The sequence below is a fragment of the Callorhinus ursinus genome, unplaced genomic scaffold, assembly GCF_003265705.2.
Source record: "Callorhinus ursinus isolate GAN/ISIS: 27379988/994484 unplaced genomic scaffold, GSC_fseal_2.0 scaffold1, whole genome shotgun sequence".
NCBI classification, from domain to species: Eukaryota; Metazoa; Chordata; class Mammalia; order Carnivora; family Otariidae; genus Callorhinus; species Callorhinus ursinus.
This window is the reverse complement of record NW_027397063.1, coordinates 101,528,452-101,544,132: the sequence shown is the minus strand read 5'-3', so window position 1 is coordinate 101,544,132 and position 15,681 is coordinate 101,528,452.

Here is a 15,681-nt window from a genome sequence, read left to right as displayed (position 1 = left end):
TTGTACCAGTTTTGGTTTTAAACCTGACCTCTGCAGTCACTTCCAACAAAAAAGCAAAAGAACAATAATTTTCCTGAAAGCAAATAGCACTCACTGCCTATTGTCCTGCTTTTTGTGCTGGTCTCCATACTTTCCTTAGTCTAGGTCCTCACTCCATGCTTTGTGAAGAGTAATTTTGCCCCACTTGGAAACCATGGTACTAAAAATATCAGAGTACACCATATTCCAATACTCCAGTAACAAATAATTATTTTAAAACAAATGGGTACTTATTGCATGGAGCACTGGGTGTTATACACAAACAATGAATCATGGAACACTACATCAAAAACTAATGATGTACTGTATGGTGACTAAAATAACATAATAAAAAAATAAAATAACTTTTCTCTTTAAAAAAATAAAAATAAAACAAATGGGTAATGGGTGTTAAGGAGGGCACATGTTGGGATGAACACTGAGTGTTATATGTAAGTGATGAATCACTAAGTTCTACTCCTGAAATTAATATTACGCTATAGGTTAACTAACTAGAATTTAAATAAAAACTTGAAACATTTAAAAAAAAGGTGAGGGGCACCTGGGTGGCTCAGTTGGTTAAGCATCTGCCTTCGGCTCAGGTCATGGTCCCAGGGTCCTGGGATCGAGTCCCGCATCGGGCTCCTTGCTTGGCCGGGAGCTTGCTTCTCCCTCTCCCACACCCCTGCTTGTGTTCCTGCTCTCACTATCTCTCTCTGTCAAATAAATAAATAAACTCTTTAAAGAAATTTAAAAAGTGAGATTGTCCATAAAAGAAATTCTTGTTTGAAATCCAAAAAGAATTGAAAAAATTTCATTTTACAGATATACTTCTCATTTTCCTATGAGAAATATTTAAAACATTTTCTTGTCTGTTGTTACAGGAAAAGAAGTGTGTAAGGAAACACTTTGTCCTCCTGGAGAATTTTTTTCCACCAAGCAACTCCCTGTGATATCACCTGAGTAGCCTACAATTTAACTCAATTATGGTACTATTAGAGAAGCTAGATATATCTATATATCTGTATATACGTAAATATATACCTATCTACCATCATGTGAAAGAGATTCTTCTTTATGTCCCTATAAAAATATAGATGAGGCCTCAGGGTTCCCAGCTGTTATATCTCTGACTAGATTTATATATTTAAATTAGTGGAGGAAACCCCACTTTGGTCTCAAGTTCAAGTTAAAGTGCTTTGCAATCCAGGCTTACCAGTAACAAATTAGGTGTTTTGATCTCTATTTGCTATGGATTCCTGTGGGGATACCCTATTATTCAGAACTCTAAATGAGATTCCTCAGGACCAAGTCACCAAATCCCATCCTAAACCAACAGCACAAATAATAATAATAACAAACACTTGGGAAGCACTTAAAATTTGCAAGGCATGGTTGCTACAGCACTTTATATATTTAATTCATTCAGCTATTGCCAAACCCTATGAAGGTTACAGATGAAGAAACCAAGGCATAGAGAATTTAATGGTCACACAGCAAGTAAGTGGTAGGACTGCACTTCAAAGACCATGCTCTTAACCTCCACATACTAGGCTACAGTGCATGGAAGTTAATAAACTTCAGGGCCATTTTTAGATTCTATCTAAGGATGTTTATCTTATAACGTAACACATAGTTTGATCTCAGTGTCATCTAATAACACAACTCTAAGGAAGACAACTTCAGGAGGATGTGAGAGTGACTTTTAGATTAGGCTCTTAAGTCAGTCACATTTTTTTTCTTTCTTTTTTTTAATTTTATTATGTTATGTTAGTCATCATACAAATACATCATTAGTTTTTGATGTAGTGATCCATGATTCATTGTTTTCGTAAAACACCCAGTGCTCCATGCAGTACATGCCCTCCTTAATACCCATCACCAGGATAACCCATCCCCCCACCCCCCTCCCTTCTAAAACCCTCAGCTTGTTTCTCGGAGTCTCTCATGGTTCGTCTTACTTCCGAATCCCCCCCCTCTTCATTTTTCCCTTCCTTCTTCTAATGTCCTCCATACTATTAATTATGTTCCACAAATAAGTGAAACTATATGATAATTGCCTTTCTCTGCTTGATTTATTTCACTTAGCATAATCTCCTCCCCTCCCATTCCATGTTGATGCAAATGTTGGGTATTTATCCTTTCTGACGACTGAGTAATATTCCATTGTATATACTGACCACATCTTCTTTATCCATTCATCTGTTGAAGGGCATCTTGGCTATTTCCACAGTTTGGCTATTGCGGACATTGCTGCTATGAACATTGGGGTGCATATGGCCCTTCTTTTCACTGCATCTGTGTCTTTGGGGTAAATATCCAGTAATACAATTGCTGGGTCATAGGGTAGCTCTATTTTTAACTTTTTGAGGCACCTCCACACTGTTTTCCAAAGTGGCTGTACCAACTTGCATTCCCCCCAACAGTGTAAGAGGGTTCCCCTTTCTCCACAACCTCTTCAGCATTTGTTGTTTCTTGACTTGTCAATTTTTGTCATTCTAACTGGTGTAAAGTGGTATCTCAATGTGGTTTTGATTTGAATTTCCCTGATGGCTAATTATGATGAACACTTTTTCATGTGTCCGTTAGCTATTTGTATGTCTTCTTTTGAGAAGTGTTTGTTCATGTCTTCTGCCCATTTTTTGACTTGATTATTTGGTTTTTGGGGTGTTGAGTTTGAGAAGCCCTTTATCTGTAGGGTCATTTGCAAATACCTTCTCCCATTCTGTGGGTTGCCTCTTTGTTTTGTTGACTATTTCCTTTGCTGTGCAGAAGCTTTTTATCTTGATGAAGTCCCAAAAGTTCATTTTTGCTTTTGTTTCACTAGCCTTTGGAGATGTATCTTGAAAGAAGTTGCTGTGGCCAATGTTGAAGAGCTTACTGCCTATGTTCTCCTCTAGGATTTTGATTGATTCCTGTCTCACATTGAGGTCTTTCATCTATTATGAGTTTATCTTTGTGTATGGTGTTAGAGAATGGTCGAGTTTCGTTCTTCTGTATATAGCTGCCCAATTTTCCCAGCACCAATTATTGAAGAGACTGTCTTTTTTCCATTACATATTTTTTCCTGCTTTGTTGAAGATTTTTTGACTATAGAGTTGAGGGTCCATATCTAGGCTCTCTGTTCTGTTCCATTGGTCTATATGTCTGTTTTTGTGCCAGTACCATGTTGTCTTGGTGATCACTGCTTTGTAATATAGCTTGAAATCAGGCAACGTGATACCCCCAGCTTTGTTTTTCTTTTTCACAATTTCCTTGGTGATTCAGGGTCTTTTCTGATTCCATACAAATTTTAGAATTGTTTGTTCCAGCACTTTGAAAAATGTCATTGGAATTTTGATCAGGATGATGTTGAAGGTATAGATTGCTCTGGGTAGCATAGACATTTTAACAATGTTTGTTCTTCCTATCCATGAGCATGGAATGTTTTTCCATCTTTTTGTGTCTTCCTCAATTTCTTTCATGAGTGTAGTTCCCAGAGTACAGATCCTTTTACCTCTTTGGTTAGGTTTATTCCGAGGTATCTTATGGTTTTTGGTGCTATTGTAAATGGAATCATTTCTCTAATTTCTTTTTCTACAGTTGCGTTGTTAGTGTATAAGATAGCAACTGATTTCTGTGCATTGATTTTGTATCCTGCCACATTATTGAATTGCTGTATGAATTCTAGTAATTTGGGGGTGGAGTCTTTTGGATTTTCCACATAAATATTATGTAATCTGTGAAGAGAGAGATTTTGACTGCTTCTTTGCCAATTTGAATACTTCATTTCTTTTTGTTGTCTGATTGCTATTGCTAGGACTTCTAGTACTATGTTGAACAATAGTGGCAAGAGTGGACATGCTTGACATGTTCCTGATCTTAAAGGAAAGGCCCTCATCTTTTCCACATTGAGGATGATATTCGCTGTGGGTTTTTCATAGATGGATTTTATGAACTTGAGGAATGTTCCCTCTATCCCTATACTCTGAAGAGTTTTAATCAGGAAAGGATGCTGTATTTTGTCAAATGCTTTTTCTGCATCAATTGAGAGGACCATATGGTTCTTCTCTCTCCTCTTATTAATGTGTTCTTTCACATTGATTGATTTGCGACTATTGAACTACCCTTGCATCCCAGGGATAAATCCCATTTGGTCCTGGTGGATGATCCTTTTAATGTATTGTTGGATCCTATTAGCTAGGATATTGTTGAGAATTTTGGAATCCATATTCATCAGGGATATTGGTCTGAAATTCTCCTTTCTGATGGGGTCTTTGCCTGGCTTGGGGATTAAGGTAATGCTGGCCTCATAGAATGAGTCTAGAAGCTTTCCTTCCGTTTATATTTTTTGAAACAGCTTCAGGAGAATAGGTATTATTTCTTCTTTGAATTTTTGGTAGAATTTCCCAGGGAATCCATCAGGCCCTGGACTCTTGTTTTTTGGGAGGTTTTTGATCACTGCTTCAATCTCGTTACTGGTTATTGGCCTATTCAGGTTCTCAATTCCTTCCTGTTTCAGTCTTGGCAGTTTATAGGATTCCAGGAAGGCATCCATTTCTTCCAGGTTGCTTAATTTATTGGCATATAGTCGTTGATAATAATTTCTAATAATTGTTTCTATTTCCTTGGTGTTAGTCATGATCTCTCCCCTTTCATTCATAATTTTATTAATTTGGGTCCTTTCTCTTTTCTTTTGGATAAGTCTGGCCAGGGGTTTATCGATCTTATTAATTCTTTCAAAGAACCAGCTTCTAGTTTCATTGTTCTGATCTACTGTGTTTCTGGTTTCTAATTCATTGATCTCTCCTCTAATCTTAATTATTTTTCTTCTAATGTATGGCTTAGGCATCATTTGTTGCTTTGTCTCTAGTTCTTTAAGGTGTAAAGTTAGTTGGTGAATTCAGGATTTTTTTATTTTTTTGAGTGAGGCTTGGATGGCTATGTATTTCTCCCTTAGGACCAACTTTACAGTATCTCATAGGTTTTGGACCAATGTGTTTTTGTTCTCATTGGTTTCCATGAATTGTTTAAGTTCTTCTTTGATTTCCTGGTTGACCCAAACATTCTTGAGCAGAGTGGTTTTTAGCTTCCAAGTGTTTGAATTTCTTCCAAATTTTTTCTTGTGATTGAGCTCCAATTTTAAAGCATTATGGTCTGAGAATATGCAGGGCATAATCTCAATCTTTTGGTATCGGTTGAGACCTGATTTGTGACCCAGTATATGGTCTATTCTGGAGAAAGTTCTGTGTGTGCTGGAGAATGAGTATTCTGTTGTTTTAAGGTGGAACATTCTGTATATATCTATGAGGTCCATCTGGTCCAGGGTATCATTCAAAGCTCTTGTTTCCTTGTTGATTTTCTGTTTAGATGATCTGTCCATTGCTGAAAGTGGAGTATTGAGGTATCCTACAATTAACGTATTATTATCAATATGACTCTATATTTTGGTTAACAGTTGGCTTATGTAGTTGGCTGCTTCCATGTTGGGGGCGTAGATATTTACAATTGTTAGATTTTCTTGTTGGATAGATCCTTTAAGAATGATATAGTGTTCTTCTGTGTCTCTAAGTATAGTCTTTAGCTTAAAATCTAATTTGTCTGATGTAGGAATTGTTACCCCAGCTTTCTTTTGAGGTCTGTTGTCATGGAAGATGGATCTCCATCCCTTCACTTTCAGTCTGGATGTATCTCTAGGTTCAAAATGAGTCTCTTGTTGACAGCATATGGATGGGTCCTGTCTTTTTATCCAATTTGCAACCCTGTGACATTTTATGGGAGCATTTAGGCTGTTCACGTTGAGAGTGATTATTGAAAGATATGAATTTATTGTCATCATTTTTTTTTAAATAATTTCACTTACTCATGTGAAATTTGAGGTGATAAATATGGAAACACTTTGCTGGCTACAAAGCCCTGAATGAATGTTATTTTTTTTTCCTTTGATTTTATCTTTCAGTCACGTACTTGTTGCTTTTCCTAGAATCATGAGTGGTATAATGCATACATTTGCAGAGAAAACTGACATCTGATATTTTTGATAGCTAGGAAATATTTCTGTTGTGGTACAGATAAATATATAATTAAAATATCTACATCTACATATACTAAAATTTCAAAGAGAGATCTAATTAAAATAATGTAAATAAAAGTGCTTCTTGAACTAAAAAAAAGAGAAACATTAGTCATTTATATAAGCATGTATTACTCAAGGTTTCTCAGAAAGAATAAACATACTTGGTTTGTTGTCTCATCTTTCACAATTCAGAATTACTTCATTTTTAAGAAATTTTCCTTCCCTAAGATGCTATTCAAAACTATTTGTATATCTAAGAATGTCTAGCAAGTTTTTGCTCACAATTCTATGATCTGTAAATAATGATGAAAGGACATTGAGTATTTGTTTTCAATTATCCTGAAATTTTTAACTGTTTATTTTGGAGCAAAAAGTAAACTCGTAATAAATAAACAATAGTAAAATGAACTCTCAATGTCCCCATCATGTAGCTTCAATATATATCAACGCATGGAAGACCTTGTTTTATCTGTACCTTCATCATTTATTGAAGTAAATGCCAGGCATCATATCATTTAATCCATAAACGTTTAATATTTATCTCTAAAAGATAAGAATTTATTTTTAAAATAATTATGTGGTAGAATGAGTTATTGTTTTCATGTTTCACTTCTCTTCTGTTGTAGGGTTATATGTTCTTGATCTTTCCATGTGACTTTGCTGTTCCTCCCCTGTGGACAAAGCTTATGTCCCTACCTGTGGATATTGAACTAGGTCATGAATAGTTTATAATATTAATGACATGACATGACACCAGCAGAGACTATGCAGGGCTGTATGATTATGTTTGGCCTGTGTGTTCCTGCGATCTGCCATTAGAAGAAGATGTAATCTAAGGGGACAAAGAAACTAATGCAACACAGGCTGAAGTGGAACCAGCAATACAATGAAAAAATCTGGGGGAGAGAGAAACACATACTTGTTGAGATTTGAGATTTAGATTTAATTGTTGCACCTGAAATTTCTTAATATTTCTCCAATGTCATCATATATTAAATATCCAATTTTAAAATTTTTAATTCTATGAAAAATGTGATAGATATCATAAAATGTATGATGTATATATATATATATTAAATGTATAATGTCCATGTATATATGTGTACATATATATGTACAATATAGTATATGTGTATAAACCAAATTCTTTTTTCAGTTTTTCAAATTAGAATGACATGTTATACTTGGTTAATGTCTCTAAAATCTCTAGGCATCTTCTCCAGTTCTTTTATTTTATTGTAATTTACTTGTTGAATAAATTAGGTTGTTTTCCCTGTAGATTTTTCTGTGGTCTGAATTTTTCTGATTATATCCCTGTGACTGCCACTTAACATGTTCCTCTGATTACTGGATTTTGAATCTGGAGGCTTAGTTTCATGTCACTTTTGCTTGGTTGCTTTTGTAAGATGACTTCATAGATGCTGCTGTGTTCTTTCATCAGGAGATACATAATGTCTAGTTTCCTCCATTTTGTAATGTTAGAAACCCTTAACGATGAATGAATTGATTCATGATTCTTTGGAGAATTGAAATATGGTAATATCTTAAATCTAATATTCCTCCTTTACTTATTAACTGTAATACTCCTATAAAGAGGCATTTTACATATCTACTATTCCCCAGGGGTAGCCAAATATATGTAGAAGAAAAAGGATAAATGCTTGTTCTTTTCCTTCACTTAGCAGTTTTTAAAATAATAAGCTGCATTCTCTCATATTGACCATATTAAACTCATGGATTTAAACTTTGTGATATGCTTAAACTTATTGTAGTTATATCTTTGTTTATGGTCAAATTGTTCCCTATTTGGCCACTGAGAAATTTCTCAAGTAGGCTCCTAAGTACTTTGGTATGACTTTTTTGGTGTTTTTGATAGTTCCCTTGCTATTTGGTATGCCCATCTTATACGTTTCTTATTACTGAAATCAACCATTTATTAAGGAACTTTCATTCTTTTTAGTGAGACATAATATTTCAATTTGAGTGCTAATTGTGTGTTTCTTCTAGACTGCTCATTTTTCTAGGAATTTTACTGGATAGCATTTTTTAAGATAAAATACATTATAAGAAAAAAAAATTTAAGATAAAATATACCATGAGTTAATACTGTCTTCTTTTTCCAGAGCTAAGAATCCTGATTCTCAATAACATAAGGAATGATAAATTTATGATATCACATAATTATCTTGTTTGTTTTTTCTAGCTTACAGGTAAGTTTCAGAATGTCAGCATCAACACTACCACAAACAATATGATTTTTAAAATTCTTTTAAGATACATATTTCATTTTGCAGTTATTTTTGTCCTTAGAATATACCTACCAAAGATGTATAATCTGTGACTATATTTTGAAGTCAGTCGGAATAGTTTGTTTCAGTGTAGTTATATCAATAACTGGATACACTTTCATTCTTTGTTTGCAATATAAACATGCATGTTAGGTAGTTTCCAAAAATGGCCTCCATCAGTTCTTTTCTTACTGGTCATATGTGCCACTCTCCTTTTGAGAGGTGGAGTTTATTTCCCCACACCTTGAATCTGGGTTTGTCTTATGACTGCTTTGACCAGTAGAAAGTAGCAGAAGTGATTTCCTGGGATTTCTGATCCCATGTTTTAAGATAACTGATAGCTTTTGCTTCTTGTTTCCTTCTTAGGTCTTCTTGGAACCCAGTCCTCAGGCCTGAGAAAGTCCAAAAAGTGTTGATGATAGACCCATGTGGAGAAGAATCAAGACTCCTGGTGAGAGTCCCAGCTAATCTCCCTCCCCTGGCAGGCAACAACATGAATGGAATCATTTTGGACCCTCCAGGTCTTCCAGCACCCCAGATCTAGAGCCTGCTATTCTGTTTTTTATAAAGTCAATTTAAAAATTGCCCTATATTTCCTGAGATCTCCTGGCTCTGCCCACTCACCCACTCATTTCTTTTATCTGGAACTTTCTTTTCATCACTTCCATTGACACTGTTCTTTTCAGTTTGGATTTTATACCCAGAAGTTTGTTCCTCATCATAGTTGAACTTTATTCTAGAAGACAGCTTCTGTTGATTAATTTTGAAAATTCGTAAGACTGAATTGTTCTAGCAACCTCACACCTGACTGTGGACCCCTTGTGCCAGGTTAAAAATCTACCTCCCATCCCTAGTTGCAACTGAGGATTTTCAGACTGGCCCTTCACACCTTCAGTGAGTAATTACTGGCAATTTGGGGGTTCTCATGTTTTCAGATCCATCAGATACTTCATTATTTCCACCTACTTCCTCCAACTCCACTATTGTCATCATTTCCCCAGTTGTACTGTGGGGTTGTGGGGATACTTGGCTTCTAGTTTTGTTGTAGATGTTTGACAAGGAATTTGGGTTTTGTTATCCTAGTTGCTCTGTTTTCAGTGGGAGCAAATTGAGGAGATGACATCATTCTTGCTATTATAAATGTTAAATCAACTCATACCACAACTGAAGAAAAGGTAACATAGAAGAGAATTTAAAAGAAAATCAGAGAGACCTGAATTATAATTTTAGTTTTGCCACTTATTAGCTATGTGAACTTGCAAAAGTTTTTTAGTATCACTAAACCTTAATTTGCTCTTCTAAAATAGGGGTAGTAATGGCTTTTTGCCTCATAGTGTTGTTGGAATAGAGATAGTGCATGATGTACCTAACAGACTTAACACAATGAACAACACATAATAAGCATTCTGTAACTTTCACCACACTTATTATTTATAAGTGATTTCGAATGTCTCTATGAGACTCCTAAAATTTGATATTAGATCACATCCAGAAATAGTACAGAAGAATGTAAATAATTATTTCACTCTCTTCCATATGTTGGTACATTGAATACTTTCATTGAAGAAGGCCCAGAATAGCAGCAGAAATATTCTACATAAAACAGTAATTATCAGGATAATTATTATTGTTTTTGAGCACCTATGTTGTGCTTAGTGTTATGCATCTATTCATACATTTAATCCCTATTGCAACCTTTAAAGTAGTATATTACCTCTTCCATCTCTGTGAGGCAGATTCCTCCATCAGAGGAATCTGATAAACTGCCCAGGTTAAGCAGATGGAAATTTCATGTCTGCTCATTTGGATCCCAGAGAACTCCATGCTGCTCTTTACAAGCAACAATAGAAGGAACTTAGCTTCAAGAAAAGAGGAACTCAGTATAGTGCAGAGAAGAATAGATTTGGATATTATTTGCAAATATTCAAAAAAATTTCATAAGGAGGAGGAATTAGATTTAGTCTGGGATGCTTTACAGGACAGAACTTGTCCAGTGGTTAGGAGGGAATTGAGATTATGTTCAGTTCCAGACAAGAACAAACTTTCTATCCTATGAGTATCTGAAAATTGGATGAGCTGCCTTGAGATGTAATGGGTTCCCCACCATTGGCTATGCCTTGTGTTCTTGGAGATGTTGTGAAAAGTGTGCATGTCTTAAATGGGCCTGGATGACCTTTGAGTTCCCTCCTACTTAGAGAGGCTATGACTGTAAGTACTGCTCCAAGCATAACAGAATCCTGGAAAAAAATAATCCCAACTTTCAGGCACCTGAGGTTAGTTTAGACAGTCATATCAAAACAAAAGAAAACAAAACAAAACAAATCAACAACAAAAACCAAAATCCAACCTTCAGTCTGTACTGAAACCACCCTCTTTTATGATCAAATTGCCACTGTTCAGAGTTCTTTAAACCATTTAAAATTGTACAGATGTAATATCATCTAGCATTTAAAATGTTTACTATTTGCAGGATCTAATCAACCCAGGCCCAACACTGGATTCAGCAGCTGAAAGTTCAAGGGTTCTGGTTTTCTCTCAATACACCCCACATTAAGAGCCAACACTATCAGTTAAAAAAAAAAGTATATTCTAATTAAAAAATCTTCATATTGACAGTATCTCTTGACATACAAACAAATCATAAAAGGTAATCAAAAGGACAGTCTTAATGTAGTTTCAGCATTAGGATGCTGTTTTCCCCATCGTTATTCTCCTATGTAATCTAAACCACTACTTCATTGCAATTGATAATTATCTGTGAACAACATCTCACCTTAAGTAAAGAGGGGGAAAACGTGGTTCCTGGCGACTGGGGTTTTAACTAGCAAAGAAGCAAAAAAGACACGCATTTCTTAAAAGGGTATTAGTTCCATTTTCAGACTCTGAGTTTGTTTTTGTTTTTTTGTTTTAAGAACGCTCATGGACAAAAGTGACTTTCCTGTAAATACTCATGGTTTCAAGGTAATAAGTGTCAATAGCATCAGTGGGTTTATGAGCAGGATCCTTTTGAAGAGTGTTTTAACTGTTCTTGATTTTTATGATCGGCTGGACCGCCCAGTGGCCAAAGCCATGGAAGGGAGAGGGTTATAATTACCCCATTCTACAGACAGAGAAAGTGAGAAAGTGGGGTTTAATGGTTTTCCTCTGTCACACAATGACTCATTAAAATCAGCAACCAGAAACCTGGTTTCCTGATTCCTGGTTTAATGTTCCACATACTATGCTTCCTTCTACGAAGTACTATTTTTGTAAAGGTTTCTCTTTCAATAAAGGAAGTAGAACGAGTCATGTGACTTTCAAAAAAAAAGGATCTAATGATTCTAATAGCTCCACGTGAGTTAACTTATTTACCCCTCCTAACAAATTCACAAGGTAGGTATGGTTATCATTTTATAGATGAGGACATCAAGGCACATCAAGGGTAAATAACCTGTCATGGGTTACAAAGTTAGTAAATGAAGGAGAAAGGATTTGAGCCTAAATAGTCTGACTCCAGAATCCATACTCTTACTATGCAATGGAAGTGATGACAATAATAATAGAATTAATATTAGCTACCAAGATCCAAATGTTTTCTAATTTTGTGGAGCTAAATCTTATACCACCTTCATGATACTCATCATCTTTAATCTTATCCATAACTCTAGGAAATACAGCTGAGGAGACTAAGCCATAGCACAGTTATGTATCTTGTCTCCACAAATTGTAAGTGGATGAAGGATTTGAGCCCAGGAGTGTATAGTTCTAAAATCTCTGTCCTGGGGTATATGGGTAGCTCAGTCAGTTGGGGATCTGACTCTTGATTTCGGTTCAGGTCATGATCTCAGAGTCGTGAGATGGAGCCCCAAGTCTAGCTACAAGCTCAGTGCAGAGTATGCTTGTCCTTCTCCCCCTGCTCCTCTCCCCTGCTCTCTTGCTTTCTCACTCTCATAAATAAATAAATAAATAAAATCTTAAATAAAAAAACAATAAAATCTCTGTCCTTGAATACCATGCTTTCCATATGATTTCATACAGCTATGATCTACCTACCCCACTGATTATTTTCTTTTGGTGTGATTCAACTCTATTTTTTTTAAGATTCTATTTATTTATTTGAGAGAGAGTGAGCAAGAGAGAGAGCATGAGCAGAGCTTAATTCCAGTACCCTGGGGATCATGATCTGAGCCGAAGGCAAACACTTAACCGACTGAACCACCCAGGCACTGCTCAACTCTATTTCTCTCTCTGTCTCTCTCTCTGTCTCTCTGTCTCTCTGTCTTCTAGAAAAACCTGCCTTCAGATACCCATTCATGTCAGTGTGACAGACAGGCAGCCCCAAACCAAATCAGCACATATTGACTTAAGAGGTGACTCTGCTTCATGGGCTCATTCACACCATCCTGCTCTGGTTCTCCTTTAAGCAACCTTGTACCAGTTACTGTATGGCATCACCTTTCAGGGAAGGTTATTTGCATTTGCATTTACTACAGCTCAAAACTCTTACCTGAAGGACAAACAAAGTTGGTGTGAGATTTTAGGCATGAATTAGTATCTTATTTTATTTTCCCAACACCACAGAATTTATAACAGGCTAACATTTAGGTAATATTTTATATATAAATCTAGCTCAGACTGGAAAATCCCTTTTTGCCACTACCTTGATATGACTTGTTGATATTTATGTCCCATAATTTTTCCTTTACATCATTAGCAATCTGCTTTTAATAGCCAATGTTTAGTCAAGTTGATAAAGGTTCACTGTCCAGATGTTGTTTTTCATGAAAAAGAGTAAAAGAAAATAGAGCTGTCATTTCTTTCCTAGCGTAATTTCAGAGGCTGAGGTGCTGATGATTACACGCAGAATGTGCAGAGACCCTTAGAGACTCTGGTGGCCAAGACAACCATTAGCCATGCTAAGTATGTTAATAAGGAATAGTGCAGATAAGGCTTTCTGTTTTACTTTTGATTTTTTTTTTTTTTTTTTTTTTTTACCAAAAAGTGATGTTGAGGGGCACCTGGGTGGCTGATTTGCTTGAGGATCCAGCTCTTGATCTCAGCTCAGGTCTTGATCTCAGGGTTGTGAGTTCAAGCCCTGCACTGAGCTCCACACTGGGCATGAAGCCTACTTAAAAAAAAAAAAATGACGTCGAGTAATAACCTGTTTTCAACAGAATCTTTCTTCCTGATTTTCTTTGCTACATTAACTCTTCTAGGTCATAACTAATGACTTTCTCATGACCCCGAGTTTCCTGGATTTGTTTACTCAGGGCAACTGAACAGGTCATTTCCACATATATCTTAGAGTCTCAATAATGTAAACTGTCTCAACTGACAGCACCAAAGGTTATGAATGAAATTGATAAGGAATAAAAAAACATGAATATATAAACACATTTCTACCATCTGTGCTACTAGATGAAGTGATGTCACAGGCAATGCTATTCAAAGTGGAATACAAATGAAATTTAAATCATATGACATTTTACAACAGGTTTTCCTTCCTTGGAAATGCCTTAGTCCAATATTAAAATTAAATTTGCATTCTTTAAAAAACAAAGACTGGCATAGCAACAGCATATTATACTGGATAAGGATAACAAATTGCCTTGGGATTCATAATTTATCTTGAATAACACACACACACCATCTTGTGAAAATCAAGAATTGTTATATTTCTTTTTGTTAGTTTATATGTCATATATCTTAATTTCTACATCATTACATAAATCCAAACTGTCAACCTTAAAACAGCCAGTTATTTTACCAGCAAAATGGGTTTATTTGGGTATAGCAAAGAAATTGCAACTGGGAACATGCAAGCTATGACAAATCATAGGCAAGTCTGGAGATCAAAGAAAAGGAACATTACTTTATAGAGAAAAGGAGGAAGTTGGGAGGGCCTGCTTTAGGAAAAAAAAAGTCTACTGGAGGAAAGCAAAAGTTGAGAGTAGTGATGATTTTTCACTGGCTGAATTATGGTATTTTCTTACTGGCTGAGCTTGTTGCTTGGTAAGGAAAAATTCTTCCCTTGTCTTTTTGAAGTAATAAAGTAGGCTTCTTCTCTTTGGAAATGCAAGGTATAGTCTCTTCTTGTTGAAGTCTGCAATTCTGCAATTGATGAGGAGGAGTGGTGGAGGGCGAGTCAGGAAGCCCTTTGAGGTTTTCTTTATGCAGTTTCACAGAACTAAGTCAGTTGTTACATACATTAAAAATTTCACAACCATAGGCTGGGGCTCAGCTTCCAGACAGAAGTTAAGTCACAATATTGAAGGAAAAATGAGGGTCAGGAAAACTAATAAGGGTCAGAAACCAAAGGCAAGCATTTTATTATGAGTTAGGGAGCACTGTCCCCTCTGTAGACACCCTAGGAATCAGAGAATAGGCAGAGGTCAGATAGCTCCTATATAGGGTCTGAGGATGTTAACTTCAAATTCTGGTTCAGACAAATATACCTACATAGTTAGAGGCAAGGGATTAAATATATCTCAAGCTCATATTCCTCATATTAAATAGGGATCACAACACTGCTTTGCAGGTCATTCTGAAAATTAAGTGAGTAAATGAGTATCAAGTGCCAGACACATCATAGAAACTCAATAATTGTTATTTTCTTTAACCAAGATCAAAACAGAAGAAGCAAAATAAGTACACATTAACTTGCACTTCAGCAATGTATCATGGGGTATTCTACAATCTGTAGACTATTCATGACCACTTTTGTTCAACTCAAACAACTGAATTGCTCACAGTAGCTTGCACTCTCTAGGAGAAGAATTTTGATAGTGAGGCCTGGTGGAGGATGATTCCTATGAAAGGAATGGATATGGCTTGTTGATTCTATACTTTGTTTTTACTAGCTGACAGACTGTTCATAACTCCAGGAGGCAGAGCTGTTAGCCAAAGGTGAGGTTCTTTTTTTTTTTTTTAAAGATTTTATTTATTTACTTGAGTGAGAGTAAGAGAGAGAGAGCATGAACAGAGGAGAAGCAGACTCCCCATTGAGCAAAGAGCCTGATGCAAGGCCCGATCCCAGGACCCCAAGATCATGACTGACTAAGCCACACAGGCACCCAAGGGTGAGGTTCTAAGAATAATCATCAGGTTCAAAGTCAAGTCAAAGACACAGTTGGAACTGAAAGAGCAGTTCTTAAGGCATCTCTACATAGATAACCATAAACTATGATCCATTTTAACAGAATCACAGGCCCACAGAAGTTTAGAAATAAAAGTTACTGTAACAATCACTCAGTTTCAAAAACAATATCAATAACATCCAAAGGCAACATGTTTGATTAAAATATGTTATCATTTTAAAACATAAACTTGATAACTAAAAAT